General features: G+C 37.5%; 1 long non-coding RNA gene across 1 annotated transcript in view; it reads left to right on the top strand.

Moving 5' to 3' along the window:
• Positions 1-18667, top strand: part of LOC136307721 (uncharacterized) — a 530662-nt gene that overhangs the window by 276925 nt on the left and 235070 nt on the right. The gene's annotated exons all lie outside the window — the stretch shown is intronic.

Here is an 18667-nt window from a genome sequence, read left to right as displayed (position 1 = left end):
GGCGGCTCGCGGCGGCGGCTTGCAGCTGCGGCTCGCAGGGGCTCGTGGCGGCTCGCGGTGGTGGCTCGCGTCGGCCGCTCGCGGCGGCTCGCGGTTCCCAAGTATATGGGCTGACTCACCACAGGCGCACTTCCTTGCGGTTTGAAAGAACGTCCCTGTGGTAGATTCCTCCACACCCTCGTCTCTCAGATTCAAGTGATAACAGTCCTTTCGCTATCAGTTTGTGTGGAACTCCGGAATGCTCCGAGGATAAATTTTTCTGTTTCTAGTTGATAAATTTGTTGTGATTTAGGGGAGAGCTGTCGGACGCGCTGCTCACGGCGCCATTTCCGTGACGTCACTCACTCTCCTTTGGCTTTTTGTTTTGTTCTCTGATATGCATTCTCATGTAAATTTCCCCCATATCCAATCCCAATCTCCTTAGCCTACCTCTGGCATGAACAATCTTTCAAGTTCTTCCCATTGGTGGCCCAGAGGAATCGTGAACCCTGCAATGAACTTACCCTTATTATTTGTTCAGTCAACTTTCAAAACGTTTGGGCAACTTTCATGAATTTCACTAAGTTCTTGGTGCCCTGGATTAGGTTCTGTGGGGCTGCCTTAGACTCTGAATGAGGCGGAAGATGTGCAGCCCATCCAAAGCTGCTGTGAGTCGCAGGTCAGCCCACATTTTGCTGTACTTGTCACGCTCAGTTTTATAGTCTTCCTAGTAAGTCTTAATAAAGCCACATATTTATCAACAATAGCATACATGATATTGACCTTTCCATCTCTATTTTTCTTTTAAACAGGGAGGGAGGGTTATTCCTATTAGGCCATGAGATTGTGAGTTTAGAACTGATCTATTTTGGTGATTATCAATTTTGTCCAAGAGCACCATAGCTCAGAAGGTACCTTTGGGGCTGCCAGGGATGTGAGCAGGGGTGGGCTGCACAGACTCCTCACTTAGCGTGGCTTTCATCTGTTCTATATATTAAGATTCTACACAGGATTTTGTTAAAAAGACACTAAGCAGCTTTAAAAAGCAGCAGTTTGAAAATCACTTATTTGGTGTAAGATATCATTGTACAATTGAAAAAACAGACTCAGAAATTAGCCCCAGATCACAGTTATCGTTAGCTAGATGGAAGGTGTGGCCACTGCAGATTTAGATAATCTGCTTTTCCTAAATCGTTTTTTGGGACCTAGGTGGCGTGACTAGCATCATTTCCAGATGCTCAGGTTCTTTGTTCGTTATTTTTTTACTTAGGTGAAATTCACACAAAATGAACTATTTTGAATTGCATAATTCAGTAGCATTCACAATATTGTGCCACTGTTGTCTCTGTCTAGTTCCCGAATATTTTCATCACCCCTAAAATAAACCCCACTAAATCACTTACTTCCCTTTTGTTTACTGTACTTTATTTTGATTTTCTCTTCAAAGGCCCTCTATTCCTGGAAGTATGCAGCCTATTCCACTGAATCCATGGGATGGAACAAATAAAGATAACAGCTAAATTACTGCACTCAAACCCTTGTCCTCTATCCTCCAATGGCTGTTGTGGTTTCTGTAGCAACCAGCTGGGTACTAACCTTCAATCAGCCTCCTCATCTCACTGTGCCTCAATTTCCTCAGCTATAAAGTAGACTTGATGACTACTTGCTATCCACCCCACAGGAAATAATGAGTTAACGCTAGTTAAAAAGCTTTGAGGATCTCAGATGTTAGGTACCATAAGTCAGGAGTAAATACAATATAGCAATATAATAATCATCCACCAGGAGTTCAGTTTGTTTTTTCTAGCTACCTTTTTTTTTTTTAAATGACAAGCATCAGTCAACTTTCCCAGTCATGCTATGTGTAGTCTTCCTTTTTTCAGAACATTTCTTACTCCTTGATAGAGTGGGGTACCTGAAAGACCTCTTGGCTCTGCTTCCTCTAGTCTAGTACATTACCTGCTCAACGATTCTTGAAAGAATGTAAGGTGCTAAAAGTTACTGAGCACCACCATATGCTAAAAATAAGACATTTGGTTCTACAATTTTATTTGTTCTTCACCGTGGCCATTATGGTAGAGCTGTTACTAGAATTTGAATATGAGGTTTGTGAGGCCCAAGGAAACTATGTAGCTTGTACAAAGTCCCAAAGCCAGGAACAGGGGGAGCTAAGATCCAATCTTTGTTGCGCGAATTCTTTATAGCAGGGGTCGGGAACCTATGGCTCGTGAGCCAGATGTGGCTCTTTTGATGGCTGCATCTGGCTTGCAGACAAATCTTTAATAAAAATAATAATAATGTTAAAAATATAAAACATTCTCATGTATTACAATCCATTCAATTCCTACCACTCATGTTCATGGTTGTGGGTGGCTGGAGACAACCACAGTTGTCCTCTGGGACAACACCAAATTTTTACTGGATAATGCATAAGGTACACGGGTTGTTGTATGGCTCTCACGGAATTACATTTTAAAATATGTGGTGTTCATGGCTCTCTCAGCCAAAAAAGGTTACCGACCCCTGCTTTATACCCTGTGCTGCTTCACCTCCTAAGCTGACTGGTTCCTTTCCTGAGAAGGTTCGATTGGCCGTGTTGGACCCTGTGCACTTGAGAGGCCACAGGAAAATTGTAAAATGGAATGAAAGAAGCAAACTGTACTGGGTTGAATACTGCCCCCGCCCATTCATGTCCACCCAGAACATCAGAATGTGACCTTATTTGGGAATAGGGTATTTGTCATTGAATTAGTTAAGATAGGCCATACTGGTTTAGATCGGGCCCTAAAACCATTATCTGGTGTCCTTAGAAGAAAAAGGAGAGAGAGATTCAAACACAGATACACAGAGGGAAGATGGCCATGTGATGACTGAGGCAGATGATTAGGAATGATGTAGTTACAAGCCAAGTAACACAGAGGATTGTTGGCAGCCACCAGAAGGTGGGGAGAAGCAAGGAAAATTCTTCCCTAGAGCCTTCAGAGAGGTCAGGTCCCTAATGAAACCTTGATTTCAGATTTCCACCTTCCAGAACTGTGAACCAATAAATTATTGTTTTAAATCATCCAATTTGTGGCAATTTATTCCAGCAGCCCTTGGAAACCAATGCACAAACCTTCCTCCATAAATCTGTATGTGGACTCTTCCAATGGACTAGTGATCTCATAAAGTTACAATTGAATGGAAACATGTTCTGAACAGAACTGCACAGATGGAAAACTGAATGTGGTAAAAAAAAATCACTGCACATGTATATTCTTTAGCTACCTGGCTATGATGATTGTCAAGAAATTTATATGTAAGTAGAACAGAAAAAGGAATAAATGGCAAAAAGCTACATGTCATGGGATTAAAGAGATAGACTAAAAACAGATTTGGTACCTGGGAAGCTTATTTAAAAAGGAGAAGAATGAACTGAAAACAAAATACTCAAGAAAAATATTAAATATGGGGGTGGCAAAAGTAGGTTTACAGTTGTTCGTACAGACAATAATACAATTATTAATAAAAATAAATACAAGCATACACTCTGTTTTATGTGCTCACAACTGTAAACTATTTTTGCCCGTCCTTGTGTTTACTAAGAATATGTTCCTGGCTAATGAGTCTGGAAATTGAAGTAAACTGAAGTTTTTCTCTCTGAGACAAGTATGGAGATTTGTTGAAGGCAAATATAATTTTCCAAAGTAGCATAAATCGGCTATGAGGGCTTTTGGCTGATCTCTGCTTGTATTGCTTTTTATTAATTTGTTCATCCTACTCTTTACTAGTGAAGCCTATAGATAGACTGGTTGTCCTCAGTCTAAAAAGGGCCTAATTGCCAGACTGATGGCAGGGTAGTCATGATTTTCATTTAGTAGAGCAGAATGAGCAGAAGATGGTGACCTGAAGTTCTGATTTCCGGTCTAACTTCTCATCAAGTAGCCTAGGTAAGACTCTAATCTCCACAAGTCTCTTCTGTTCCATGTGAGTGTACAATATCTCTTCCAGGTAAATGAAGAAGTCAAAAACTATAAAGTTGCTACCAGATGCATGGGAAGTAGGAGTAGGGGACAGGCCAAAGGTAGTGGGTGAGTGTGAATTTAAGATGAGGTTTCATGAAAGCCTATAGCCTAATCACACATGTCAAATAAACTTTATCAATTAACTTGATGATATTCCATTCACTCTTGTGTGTGCAAGTCCAAAAGGTATATCATATCCCCTTGATAACCTGCATTAAAAAAAACTGATATAAAGAGTAAATTAACATTCTTAAAGAAACAGATTGATGCATTAACATTTTTTACCAAAACTTCTGACCTAGGCAAAAACTGCTGTCCCAAAAGAAAATGAGACAAAACCAATGCAGTTAGTAAAAAAAAAAAAAAATGGTATTATTTCTATAACCTTCTATATACAAATACATGCATATAGAACTTATAAAATGCCTTGGTTTTTGTAGATGCTCAAAAAATTGATTAGATGAATAAATACTTTCTCATTACACTAATATTCTCCTCCCATTTTTGATTCACTTTTTGTTTGTCTCTTAAATTTCAGAGCTGCATCATAAGAAATTGCTCACCCAGATACCTTCTTACTCCTTCCCTGACAGTTTCTAATCCATCCATTCCACTAAATATTGATGAACCACAGAAAGGTCTTCCATTAAAGATTTCTAAGATTTCACTCTGATAGTAGAAGTGTGTCTGTTTACTGAAAATGCAAACTAATAAAAAAAAATACTCAATTGAATTTTTCTTTTAAGTTAAACCAACACTGAAAATAATTTTTTAGAACCAAATTTTGGGGGTATTGAAAGTTGAAGGTATCTACAGGTTAAATTTGGGCCCATAAGAAGAAAGTTTCATTTCTTTGGCAAAACTGTTTTATGGGAAACTCTCGTAATCAGTATTTCTTCAAGCAATCACTTTTAACAAAATTCCTGAATTCCATAGACTTACAGCCATTGCCTCTGTCAATATATAGTATCTTGGAAATTAGTGGCCATAGAATGTAATGGAAAACAGAGTTCATAGTTAGAATTTGGTGGGAAAGTTAGAGCTTGTCACTTCCCTTTGTGCCATCCTGTCTTAGACCTGTTTGAATTCCTGTCATCAAGAACATGCACTGTGAATATTCAGCTCTCAAGAATGTTGGTCATAATGATTATGAAAAGAGCTTTCAGATCCATGGATGAAAAGCATGAGATAAGTACAGAGTATTATGATTATTAATCACAATTATTGTTGTTATTATAATGACTGCTGGTTATTATTTTGTTTTATTGGAGCCTCTCAGGAGTAATGGTTGTGTGGATGATCTTGAAGTTTCATAAGAACAGAATTCTTAGCTCCCTTATCAGTCCTAGTTGATCTATAGCTCTGTTTAAACTAGTAAGGAGTTAAGCCAAATGAATTATTGGAGCTTAGTGAAAATAGTTACAGCAGAGTTGGCGGGTAAATCATATCAGCTATTGTGAACAAGATGCAAGATAACTCTCAAAAAAAGTGAAACACTTTCTTTATTCATGCCTTTCCTGTCACTATGCCGAGATAGAACATTTTCAGTTTATGGAAATAACCATCTTTCAAGGAGAATAATTTGGCAAAAATCTACTCTATTGACTGTTTACAAGTTTTGATTCTCAGTTCTCTAAATTTATATATCTAATTCAATGAGATATTTTTAATGGAAATTATTTTTTCATGTTTCTGTATTTCTAGATTATTTATCAGTCAGTCTACTAAATAAAAAATAGTTTATGTACATGGAGTTTCTTCCCTCAGTCATTTCCAGCCTAGTTGGAGAGAAGACAAATAAGTCAACAATGAAAATACTTTATGTAAAGTACTGGGACAGAAATACACAAAGCACACTAATGGGACTCAGCAGAGAAGCACATAGACTGTGGAGCCAGGGTGCCTGGTGCAAGGAGGTGGTCAGAAGAGAAAGGGAGAGGAAGAGGGTTTCAGGGTAGGTGGATCAAGTCCTGAAAGATGTGGAAGAGTTAGCCAGAGAAAGAAAGGTGATAACTTTTACATGACTAGCTTAAGAAATTTGGTGTGTCCAGAGAACAATGAGATTTAGAGGAAATGACAGTAAATGAGACTGTTCAAACTACATGGGCCAGAACTTAAGAGCTTTGTATGCCAAGTGAAGGAGCTTGGATTTTATCTCAAAGATAATAAAAAGCAGTAAATTACTTTAAGTGGAGATTTAGAGAATAACACCACTGAGAAAGATTATTTCAACTCTAAAGGATGGCTTAAAAGGGATGGGAATGGAGAGTAAGAGAGAGATATAGAAATCTTTGAGGGAGTAAAATCAATAAAGTGTGGTGAGGAATTGGAGATGGAAGACAGAAGGCATGAGAAAGGAAGGATTTAGAATGACTACCAGATTTTTAACTTGTATGAACATGTGGATGCTGCTGCTGTTCACTGAAATGGAGACTCATGAAGAGGCACAGGTCTGTGTTTTATTTTGTTTGTCTGTTTTGTTTTGGAAGGAGATAGTGCATCCTGTTTTTGAAACACTGAGGTGTTAGTGTGAGAACTGCCTTCTTGCTTTACTGCCTCCATCCACTTCAGTGAAGGGGACAGAAGGGAGGAAGACAATTGTAGGCAACCCTATGAGGAAAAAAAACATTTGACTTTTTTTTTTCCACTCAAAAGATTATTTTTTTAATATTGGGTAGGTATTTCTTTAGTCTCTAATATTTGTCTTGATAACAAACAGATATGCCAACAATCTGTAATTAAAGACAGAAAAGAAAAATCAATATCCATTGTTTCTGTAGGTCAATAGAGAAATTCGTGTACTGTAAATGCTTCAGAATCCATGATGGGTGGCAGTTCCTGTATTACAGAGGTTTGTCTTCTGTGGTAACACCATGGCAGGCTGTGGAAAGATCAATGGGGATACAGGCTGCAAGTGTTAGCTTTGTATATGACTGGAGTAAGAAAAACTGTCAGGTGCAAAAGGATCTTAATAGCCTTCTTCCACAGCTAATATTTGATAATTTTATAGTCTTTTCAGAATACATAGTGCCGTAGAAGTTAATAGCACCCACAACATGAGTTCAAGTCCTGACTCCACCACTTCTGAGCCAAACGGCTTGGGAAAGTCATTGAACTTGTTGTATAATGGTTTTCTCACCTGGAAAATGAAATAAAAATAGTAATTATCTCATAAGATTGCTGTGAGAATGGAATGATTTAAATATATATAATGTACTTAGGATAGCAGCATCTAGCATATAATAAGTTGTATATAAATGTTAGCTGTAATTATTACCATCGTCAACTATTTCTCACAAAGAGCATACACTATTAATTGACTAAACTTTAAAACTTAAGAAGGTTAAATAACTTTTTTTCCAGCTACATATACTTTTTGCTTTTCTTTGGTTATAAAACAAAAATTTTATAGAAAAACCATAACTTGATTATTTGTGTTCTGAAGTCTAATATCCTCTCTTGAAATCAAATAAGGTTGTTTACAAATATTTTGAGGGAAGCATATAGGCTTGAGGGAAAACTTGTTCCTGTGTAAAATGTATGTAAAAGAATCAAAAAGGAAGAGGTGAATGAGTGTGACGTGTAAAGTTTTATTTCTTCAAGAAAATATCTCAGAATAAGACTAAGGAAGAGAAATATGAGTTTTGAAAGAGAAAATAAAGTCAAGGGAGAGATTGTCATTTGAGATTTGGAGGTTCAATTTTATTCTTTTAAATATTTAAGGGACTTGAAAGATGGCACAAGCTTTAGGAAGGCTAAGATGAAAACTTAGTAGAATTATCACTAATTCCTGTTCTAGCTCCCCAACATTGCTTTAAAATTCTTTTCATTAATCACTGACAATCATATAGGGGTAAAGCAGTCTTCATTTAATAAACAGAAAAACAGAAAGTTTATAGATATACAGAGTTGGTTTGAAGGTTTGGATTGTTTCAGCCTGTTCAGGCAAACAACTGGTTGATAATAACTTAGTTAGGCTTAACTTAGTAAAAATGGCAGAACTAACTATGAGAGATAGACATGTAGAGTATTAATGAACAGTTGTGTACAGTATGTTCATAGTACAGCTAAGAAGGATAGTGTGGGGTTTTTTTTATTCAATGAGAGGAGGGGAGGCAGAGACAGACTCCCACATGCGCCTTGACCGGGATCTACCCGCCAAGCCCACTAGGGAGTGATGCTCTGTCCATCTGGAGCATTGCTCTATTGCTCAGCAACCAAGCTCTTCTTAGCACCTGAGGCAGAGGCCATGGAGCCATCCTCAGTGCCCAGGGCCAACTCACTCCAATTGAACTATGGCTGCTGTAGGGGAAGAGAAAAAGAGAGAGAGAATAACAAGAAGGGGGAAGGGTGGAAAAGCAGATGGGCATTAATCCTGTGTGCACTGATGGGAATCGAACCCAGGACATCTACACATGAGGCTGATACTCTACCACTGAGCCAGCTGTCCAGGGAGGATAATGTAGCTTTAAAATGCAGGCCCAGAAAATTCCTATTTTGTCTAGTCATCAGAATGTTTGAGTTATAAATTACTCTTTCTATCCTCTTCCTTTATCTTGAGAGCCTTCCCATTCCCATACTGTTCCCCATGTTTAGGTCTCTAAACTTAAAATCAGATATCTAAAATAAATAAACAAGGCATAAATTGTTATTTGTGTACCAAAATTGAAGTTGTCCTCTCCATAGGATATTAATACCAGAAAATGACTGCCAAGCTGGGGACTACATTTCCCCAGTTGCCCATGGTGCTAGATAAATCCATGTAACTATTGCTCAGTAACTGCATGTGAGTGGAAGTGCTGTGTGTCTCTTTTGAGGCAAGGATTTTAAGATGATGTGCCTCATCCACACTTTTCCTCTTTTGCTGGCTGGATACCAGTGACAAGGCCCTAAGTTATGGTGAAGACTCCGAATAGAAGTCTGGGTTCCTGAGTCACCACAAGGAGGAAAGGAACCAGGAATGCTCACCTTCACCTGTATGTGAATGAGAAATAAATCTGCATTGTGTTAAAACACTGAAACTTTCAGAATTATTTGTTTTAGCAATTAGTGTTCCTCCAACTGTAATAGTAAATATTATTTTTTATAATTATTTGTTTTGTGAAACAACTTTTTAAAAGAGCCAATCACAGAATTTGATTTTTTTGACAGCTTTTTGTGTATACTTGAGATGTCATTTAACCTTGCAAGTCTAATTGTCTCATCTTCAAAATAGCAATGAAGATAATATAAAATCATGTATGTTGAAGTGCTTTCAAACTGTGAACGGCAAAAAAATAAAGACTAAGATTATGATAGTGTTTTTCTACTCTATGACATTACACACGCTGTTCATTTTGCAATATGTTCATCCCATTTCTCTTCTAAAGGGGCTCACACACTTTATTCTTCAATTTTAAATGCTCAAACTGTCTTTGCTCCGAAGACTTTTTAACATCTCATGTTTTCCTTTCCTTCCTACTTCCCCCACCAGTAGTTAATTGCTCTCTTCTCCTAAGTATTGTGAACATTGTGACTAATTAATTCAAGAAATATTTATTAGTCACCTAAATGTGTCAGACAGTATTCTAAGAATGGGTGAGAGAGCAATGGATAAAGAATAAAAATCCTGCTTTTGTAGAGTTTATAATTTAATGGGGGAAGACAGGCAAGAAATCAGTAAATAAATTAAAAAAAATTTTTTTTGGATGGTGACAAGCACTGTGGAAAAGACATACAAATGACATGAGAGAATCAGAAGGAGAAAGAGAGCTGCTTTCTGCAGTGTAATCTCAGGTGGCTTCTCTAAGAAGATATTTGAGTTGAGACATGAATTAAAAGAAGGAAGGGCCTGTGTGAAGAGCTTGAGCTTGAGGTGGGGAGGAGTTCAGGCAAATGAGATTAAAATTGCAAAGAGAATCTACTCCTCCTGCCTAAGAAACATGAAGAAGAAAGATCAGTGTGTTCTGAGTAAAAAGCATGATACGAGTGATCCAAATTGGCATCAGAGGGGTAGGCAGAAGCTGAGTCATGTAAGGGCTTATAAAACCATAGTAATGATGTAGGTTTTGTTCTAGTTCCAATGGGAAGTCAGGGGAACGGTGAGCTGATATATATTTGGGGATGATCATGCCAGCTAATAGGAGAAAAATGAATGATAATGGGTAAAAGTGGAAAAGTTTAAGAAACTAAGTGCAAGGGTCTCAGAAAGAGATGACGATGCAGTGGATAGAATGATGCAGAAGAGACAGAACAGTGGCTAATTATGTAATCAACCACATAAGCAGATCTTGATTCAAATCTCATCCAGCTTCATGACTTCAGAGGAAGGGCTTCATGTTTGAGGCTATATTCATATCTGTAATACCTATTTCAATAGGAAGGTAAGGATTAGAAAAGGTAACATACATGAACTTTATATTGTTGTTACAGACTTAATTGTGTCTTACCCCTACCTTTCCAAATTCATATGTTGAAGCCCTAATCCCAATGTGACAGTATTTGAAGATAATCTTTAAAGAGGAAATTAAGGTTAAGTGAGGTCTTAAGAGTGAGACCCTATCCAATATGCCTGGTGCCCTTATAACAAGAAAGGACACCAGAGAGCTCTCCCTCTATATAAGCACACAGAGGAAAGGCCATGTGACAACACAGTGAGAAGCTCCTTTCTGCAAGTCAAGGAAAGAACTCATCAGAAATCAATACTATAAGTACCTTGATCTTGGACTTTCAGCCTCCAGAACTTTGGGTAAATAAATTTCTCTTGTATAAGGCACTAATCTGTGGTATTTTATTATGGTAGCATAAATAGACTAATATAATTATAATGATTTTTTCTAGAGGCCATTTCTTTCACAACATTATGTGCTTGTTCAAGATTATAATGATGTCTTAGTCTCCTCTGTACCCAGAAGTCCAGTTTATAGCTTCCATGGTGACAAGAGTGACTTACTACATGTATCTATTTTGCTATCCAAATTACTGCCTATGTAGATTTCAATGTGGAATCTAAGTTTTCGATATTGTCTTTTAAGGCCCAGTCCAAAAAATTTAAATTACACTCTTTAAAAATTAATTTCTAAAACTATGAGATTTTTGCAAGAAATCTTAGTTGTAAATTTTTTGACTTGGATTAGATACAACACTTAAATCATATACAACAACAAAACAACAAAATATATAATGTATATATATAAATTGCACTTCATCAAAATTGCAAGCTTTTGTGCAGCAAAAGATGCTATCAAGAAATTAACAACTTACAGAATGGAAGAAAATATTTGCAAATTTTGTATCTGATAAGGGTGTATCCAGAACACATAAAGCACTCATAATTTAAAAATAAAAATACAAATAACTCAATTTAATAATGGTCAAAGAATTTGAATAGACATGTCTCCAAAGAAGAATAACTGATAAACACATGAAAAAATGATCAATATCATTAGTCATTAAAAAAATATAAATCACACCTGACCAGGCAGTGGAGCAGTGGATAGAGTGTCAGACTTGGACACAGAAGAGCCAGGTTTGAGATCCCAAGGTCGCTGGCTTGAGCGCAGACTCATCTGGTTTGAGCAAGGCTCACCAGCTTGTACCCGAGGTCGCTGGCTTGAGCAAGGGGTCACTCGCTCTACTGGAGCCCCTCCCCCTTCGTCAAGGCACATATGAGAAAGCAATCAATGAACAACTAAGGTGCCACAACGAAGAACTGATGCTTCTCATCTCTCTCCCTTCCTGTCTGTCTGTCCCTATCTGTCTCTCTCTCTCTGTCTCTTTCTCTCTCTGTCTCTGTCACACAGACAAAAAAAGAAATGTAAATCAATCTACAATGAGATAACACTTCACACTCACTAGGAAGACTATTAAAAAAAGAAACAATAACCAGTGTTGACAAGCATACAGAAAAATTTAAGTCCTTACATGTTTCTAGTGAAACTGCAGAATGGTGCAGGCACAGTGAAAAACATTATGACAATTCTTCAGAGAGATTGAAAGTAAAATTACCATGTGATCCAGCAATACTACTTCTGGGATTATATGCAAAAAAATTAAAAGCAGTATCTCAAAGAGATATTTGTAAACTCATGTACACAATAGCCAAGAGGTAGAAGTAACCCATGTGTCCACTAATGAAAATGAATAGATAAAATATGGTACATACATGAATGGAATATTATTCTGCCTTAGAAAGGAGGGAAATTCTGACCCATTCCACGACATGAATGAAACTTGAGGACATTATGCTAAGTGAAATGAGCCAATCACAAGAGGACAAATGCTGTATGATACCACTCCTATGAGGTTCCTGGAGTAGTCGAGTTTATAAAAATGGAAAGTAGAATGGTGGTTACCAGGGCTGCGGAGAGAAGACAAAGGCAAGATGTTGTTTAACAGCATAGAGTTTCAATTTTGCAATTTGAAAAGAGTTCTGGAAATTCTTGCACAATAATCTGAATGTCCATAACACCGGTGAACTGTACACTTAAGATAATGAATTTTATGTTATGTGTATTTTGCCACAATTAAAAAAGAGAACTTTAAAATAACTTTAGCCATCATATGTGCACACACACCTACACACACTTGCACACAACATGTACAAACATATATACACACACACACAAACTTTCCCCGTTTGATTTAATTCATCATCAGTGAGAGGTTTAGAATGGTTCCAAGTAAAATAAAAATGAACAAACAAAATTAATCCAAATTCAGGCCCATGTGAAAGTCCAGACTTAACCTACTTCAAGGACAAAGGGGACAAGGTTAAAACATCTCAACTTTCACAAAGGTTATTTTGTTGTAAAACTCTGGACCTAAAATATCAACCAGACGCAGTCTTTCTCCTTACCTGCTGTGGACTGTCTTCAGCCTGTCTTGTGCTGTGAGCAAAGTTTGATTCCATAGTAAACAAATGGCTCAAGTGTCCTGTGACTCTACTTGACAGGCTACAATTATAAATACTCCACTTGACCTTTTATAAGCACTGATCCCCAGCAAAATTGTGGCAAATCGCATTTTAAAAATACTCTTGTATCTTTTGTGAGTAGGGGCAAGATTACAGTAGACTTTTATTTTAGAATAATTACATGGTGACCTTCAGAGTTATTTGCAAAGGTCATATTCTCTTCACATACCCTTCATTTCCTTTCAGTTTTTTCTTTTGTCCCACCAGACATAAATTTAGCAGAGGAAGAAGAAAGAATGTACTTTTTTTTTTTTCCTGTGGATGAAAACTGAAGAAGATAGTTCCAAGTCCCCATAGGCGCTTGGAGGGCTGTGGGCTATGATAGGCTATTTTCTACCATTTAGCTCCTGCATTATCACTACTCCTTTTTCTTCATTATTCTCCACTTATCACGCGCGGCATCACTGCAGAGCCCAAATAGAGAGTTGTAATTACCCAGCTGCCACCTGATAGTACCCCTTCTATCATCTTTATCTCACTAGGCCTTGCTGTTTCATCATTGGATAAAACTTGCCCATGGCAATGCCTGTGATAGTGTATCTCAGAGATACATTTAAAGTTTACTCATTTATTGCAGAAAAATGCTGAACCCAGGCAATTATTAGATACACTTGCCAGTTTATTTGTTCAGTAAGGTTACTTTCATTCCCTTTTGTATCAGCCATTTTTTTTTCCTTTTCTTCTTGGAAACACCGAGGTCACAACTGGCTACAGAAATTCAATTTTAATGAAATTGTCCAGCATCAAGAATACTAAGGCTGCCTATAGGTGCTGTGTGTGTACGTACACATGTGTGCACACACTCTGACACCAACATGCTGGCAATTGAACTGAAGCATTTCTCTTGTCAGGCACGCCTAAAAGGGACAGCACATGCTCCAAAGGAGCGTTTTGCCACTGGAAAAGTAGTTACATACCAAGACTTTAGGACTCATCACATTTTTGTAAAAGGTTAGCTTGCTGGTGGTTGTAAAACTCAGAGAACGGCGAAGTTGATATGTAAAAATGTATAAAAACATATAATGGGCACATCTTTGACAGAGTCCTTGAGTTTTTTTCCTTTATTCACCATCAGGGAGGATAGTCCAAGGGCAAGTTTCAAGAATAAGTGGATTGTGTGTGTGTGTGACATGCAGTCCCATTCTATTTAGTACAATTAAAGGAATACTCTTACATGCACATTTCTATTTTTTATGTGGTGATTTAACTGATGGTTACTGTCCTCATTAAAGTCTGTTGGAAATTCAAAATGATGTTTTCAACAGCTCTGTTAAAGTATAATCGATAAACAAAAAACTGTGTATGTTTAATGTAAACAATTTGATGAGGTTGGACACACACCCATGATATTACCAGCCCAATCAAGGTAGTAGATGTGTCCATCAACTCTAAGACTTTTTTTGTAGCCTAGTTTTTTTGCTGTTGTGCTAAGAACACTTACCGTGAAATTCACTCTCTTAACAAATGTTTGAGTGCATGTATGTGTTGGTAACTGCGGGCACTATTTGGTAAAACAGATCTCTAGAATGTGTGCATCTTGCATAACCGAGACTTCACACCCATTGAACACAGAAAAAGGTATTTTTTACTCTGGCAGAAAAGCCTATTAGGAAGAAAATTAATTCTAGGGCTAATTTTTATAATACTTTTATATTTTCAAAGTGTGGTAGCAGTGAAACTAGTTAATAAGTGAAGAACAAAATGAGCAAATTTTATTTATATTTCTTTCAACAATGGCAGTTGCATTTAAGTAGACCAAAAACAAAAAAAAAAAAACTTAATTGGAGTTTATTTTAATAAATAACAACTTGAAAAATCCTTCTTTACCTTGCTAGACAATTTTCCAGGCAATGCTGCCGGTGATGGAAAACGCAGATTTGTGTGTGTGGGTGGACATCAGTGTGGGAGGGAATGTCTCCGGCACGTGCTAACAACAGGTGCACATTCCCCAGGTGATGAGTTTAAAATGTGGTTTTTACACATGAGGTTTGTAAAATTACATCCTTCGTGAATATCTAATCTGGCTTGATTAACATTCTTTATGGGAAAATCTCTTTAAAACGGCAAACAGTAATTCTTCATGAAAATCATTCCCCGTCAGCTCCCTGTAAATACATGAACACACACACAGAGTGACAGCAAGGTACCTTCACACAGTTCCCCGCTTTGTTTAGAAGTTCCTCTGCCCTAGTATTTGGTTTCTCTCTGGCACCAAGTTATGCTAGAAGTGTGTCCTGTTCTTCTGTAAACGTGTTCTTTCATAGAGTAGTTCCCACCAGAGTATACACGAGAGAAGCTGCCTGGCAGCACCAGGGGAAATACAACTTATTACAGACACAGGAAGTTTTATTATTTATTTTAAAATTCCTTTTTCTGGTGGGCCTAATAGTTATTGATGAAGAAAGTGACAGAGACCATCAGACTGGATGCTCCGTGAAAGGGAAATACATGCTACATGTGTTTAAAAAGGAATAACAGAAATTATTGCAAAACTGAAAATAACTGGGTCCGGGGGCTCATATAAAACAAGAATGGGGATTTCACAGAGGAAAAAGAGCAGAAACTACTGCTCACAGCCACTTACCTGGCGACCAGGGAGCAAGGTGGGTTGAAAAGACCAGCTTATCTCCCAAGTGGAAAAGACAGGGAGAGGGACAGACTGTGAGGGGCTAAGGTATGCAAGAAACAAAATAAAAAAGCTGACTCATTCGTGCTGGAGGCGGCCATAGCTGGGGGAGGGACTGAACCTTTCACAAAACAGAGCTGAAGTGCTTCCAGATCAGAGATCTCCGGACATCTATCCAGCTCCAATCAGCACAACAAGACACAGCTGAAAACAAGAAGTGGGGAGGAGGGGCAGTAACTCAGGTCTCCATGGAGATCTGAGATACACCTCCCCCTACTGAAGCTGAGAGAAAAAACCCTGCCCCCAGTGAGATTAGTTGGAGGAAGAGACCTTCAGCGTCTCAGGTTACACCCACAGCATTCCTGGATACAGTTTCAAGGAAGCCCCCTGCTGAGATCAGTTAACAAGACTATCACCTGTTAAGAAAACAAACAAATCAAGTCTTCAAAGCTGCCCAAATCCGAAAGTGGATTACAAATAATAGCTGATACCAACCCACGAAGACCTAAAAATAACACAACTGAAAACTGGAGGCAGACAACACCAAACCTAGACTCAATCAACTCTACAAATAAAAAAAAAAGAAGAAGATGAGAAAACAAAGGAGTGCAATCCAAATGAAACCACAAGAGACACTTTCGAGAGATGAACTGAGTGATATGGAAATAATCAAACTTCCAGATGCGGAGTTCAAAATAATGATTGTAAGGATGCTTAGGGATCTTAGAACAACAATGGAGGGGGAGTTTGAAAACCTAAATAAAGAAATAGCAAGTATAAAAAAGAATCAGTTGGAGACGACAAATACAATATCAGAAATAAAGACCACAATGGAAGGAATTAAAAACAGGATAGATAGAGCAGAGGATCGAATCAGCGAGTTAGAAGACAACTGGAATGAAGGCATGAAAGCAGAGAAGAAAAGAGAAAAAAGACTCAAAAAGTCAGAGGAAACTCTTAGAGAGCTCTGTGACAACATGAAGAGAAATAACATCCACATCATAGGGGTTCCTGAAGAAGAAGAAAAAGAACAAGGGATAGAGACTTTGTTCAATCATATCATAGCTGAAAACTTCCCTAAATTAATGCAAGAGAAACTCTCACAAATCCAAGAAGCACAGAGGACTCCATTAAAGAGAAACCCAAAGAAACCTACACCAAGACACATCATAATTAAAATACCAAAGCTAAGCGATAAAGAGAAAATATTAAAAGCTGCAAGAGAAAAAAAAGTTATCACCTACAAAGGAGCCCCCATAAGGATGACATCTGACTTCTCAACAGAAACACTTGAGGCCAGAAGGGAATGGCAAGAAATATTCAAAGTAATGCAGAACAAGAACCTACAACCAAGACTACTTTATCCAGCAAGGCTATTGTTTAAAATTGAAGGAGAAATAAAAAGCTTCCCAGACAAAAAACAACTCAAGGAATTCATTACAACCAAACCAATGCTGCAGGAAATATTAAGGGGCCTGGTGTAAACAGATAAAGTGGGAAAAGAATACAGAAAAAAGAAAAAGAAAAGGAATACACCTTTAAAGAAGAAAATGGCAATAAACAACTACATATCAATAATAACCTTAAATGTAAATGGATTAAATGATCCAATCAAAAGACATAGGGTAGCTGCATGGATAAGAAAACAGGACCCATACATATGTTGTCTACAAGAGACACACCTTAGAACAAAAGACACACACAGATTGAAGGTAAAAGGATGGAAAAAAATGTTTCATGCAAACGGAAATGAAAAAAAAGCTGGGGTAGCAATACTTATATCAGACAAATTGGACTTTAAAACAAAGGATATAGTAAGAGATAAAGAAGGCCACTACATAATGATAAAGGGAGTAATCCAACAGGAAGATATAACTATTATAAATATCTATGCACCTAATATAGGAGCACCCAAATATATAAAACAGACTTTGATGGATTTAAAGGGCGAGATCAACAGCAATACTATAATAGTAGGGGATTTCAATACCCCACTAACATCACTAGATAGATCCTCAAGAAAGAAAATTAACAAAGAAACAGCAGACTTATTGGAAACACTAGATCAACTCGATTTAATAGATATCTTCAGAACCTTTCACCCTAAAGCAGCAGAATATACATTCTTTTCAAGCGCTCATGGTACATTCTCTAGGATAGACCACATGTTAGGGCACAAAAGTGCTCTCAACAAATTTAAGAAGACTGAAATCATATCAAGCACTTTCTCCGATCACAACGGCATGAAACTAGAAATGAATCACAGCAGAAAAGCTCAAAAATTCTCAAACACATGGAAACTAAATAGCAGGCTGTTAAATAATGAATGGATTAAGAATGAGATCAAAGAAGAAATAAAGAAATTCCTAGAAACGAATGACAATGAGCATACAACAACTCAAAATTTATGGGACACAGCGAAAGCAGTGCTGAGAGGGAAGTTCATAGCACTACAGGCACACTTTCAGAAGCTAGAAAAAGCTCAAATAAACAACTTAACCCTGCATCTAAAAGAATTAGAAAAAGAACAGCAAGTAAAGCCCAAATGTAGTAGAAGGAAGGAAATAATAAAGATCAGAGCAGAAATAAATGACATAGAGGCTAAAGAAACAATACAGAAGATCAATGAAACTAGGAGCTGGTTCTTTGAAAAGGTAAACAAGATTGATGCACCTTTAAGTAGACTCACCAAGAAAAAGAGAGAGAGGACTCAAATAAATAAAATTAGAAATGAGAGAGGAGAAATAACAACTGACACAACAGAAATACAAAATATTGTAAGAAAATACTATGAAGAACTGTATGCCAAAAAACTAGACAACCTAGATGAAATGGACAAATTCCTTGAAACGTACAATCTTCCAAAAATCAATCTGGAAGAATCAGAAAACTTAAACAGACCAATTACACCAAAGGAGATCGAAACAGTTATCAAAAAACTCCCAACAAAGAAAAGTCCGGGGCCCGATGGCTTCACAACGGAATTCTACCAAATATTCAAAGAAGAACTAACTCCTATCCTTCTCAAACTATTTCAAAAAATTCAAGAGGAAGGAAGACTTCCAAACTCCTTTTATGAGGCGAGCATAATTCTGATTCCAAAAC

This window comes from Saccopteryx bilineata, chromosome 6 (genome assembly GCF_036850765.1).
Source record: "Saccopteryx bilineata isolate mSacBil1 chromosome 6, mSacBil1_pri_phased_curated, whole genome shotgun sequence".
NCBI lineage: Eukaryota > Metazoa > Chordata > Mammalia > Chiroptera > Emballonuridae > Saccopteryx > Saccopteryx bilineata.
This window is presented reverse-complemented; position numbering and strand designations above follow the sequence as displayed.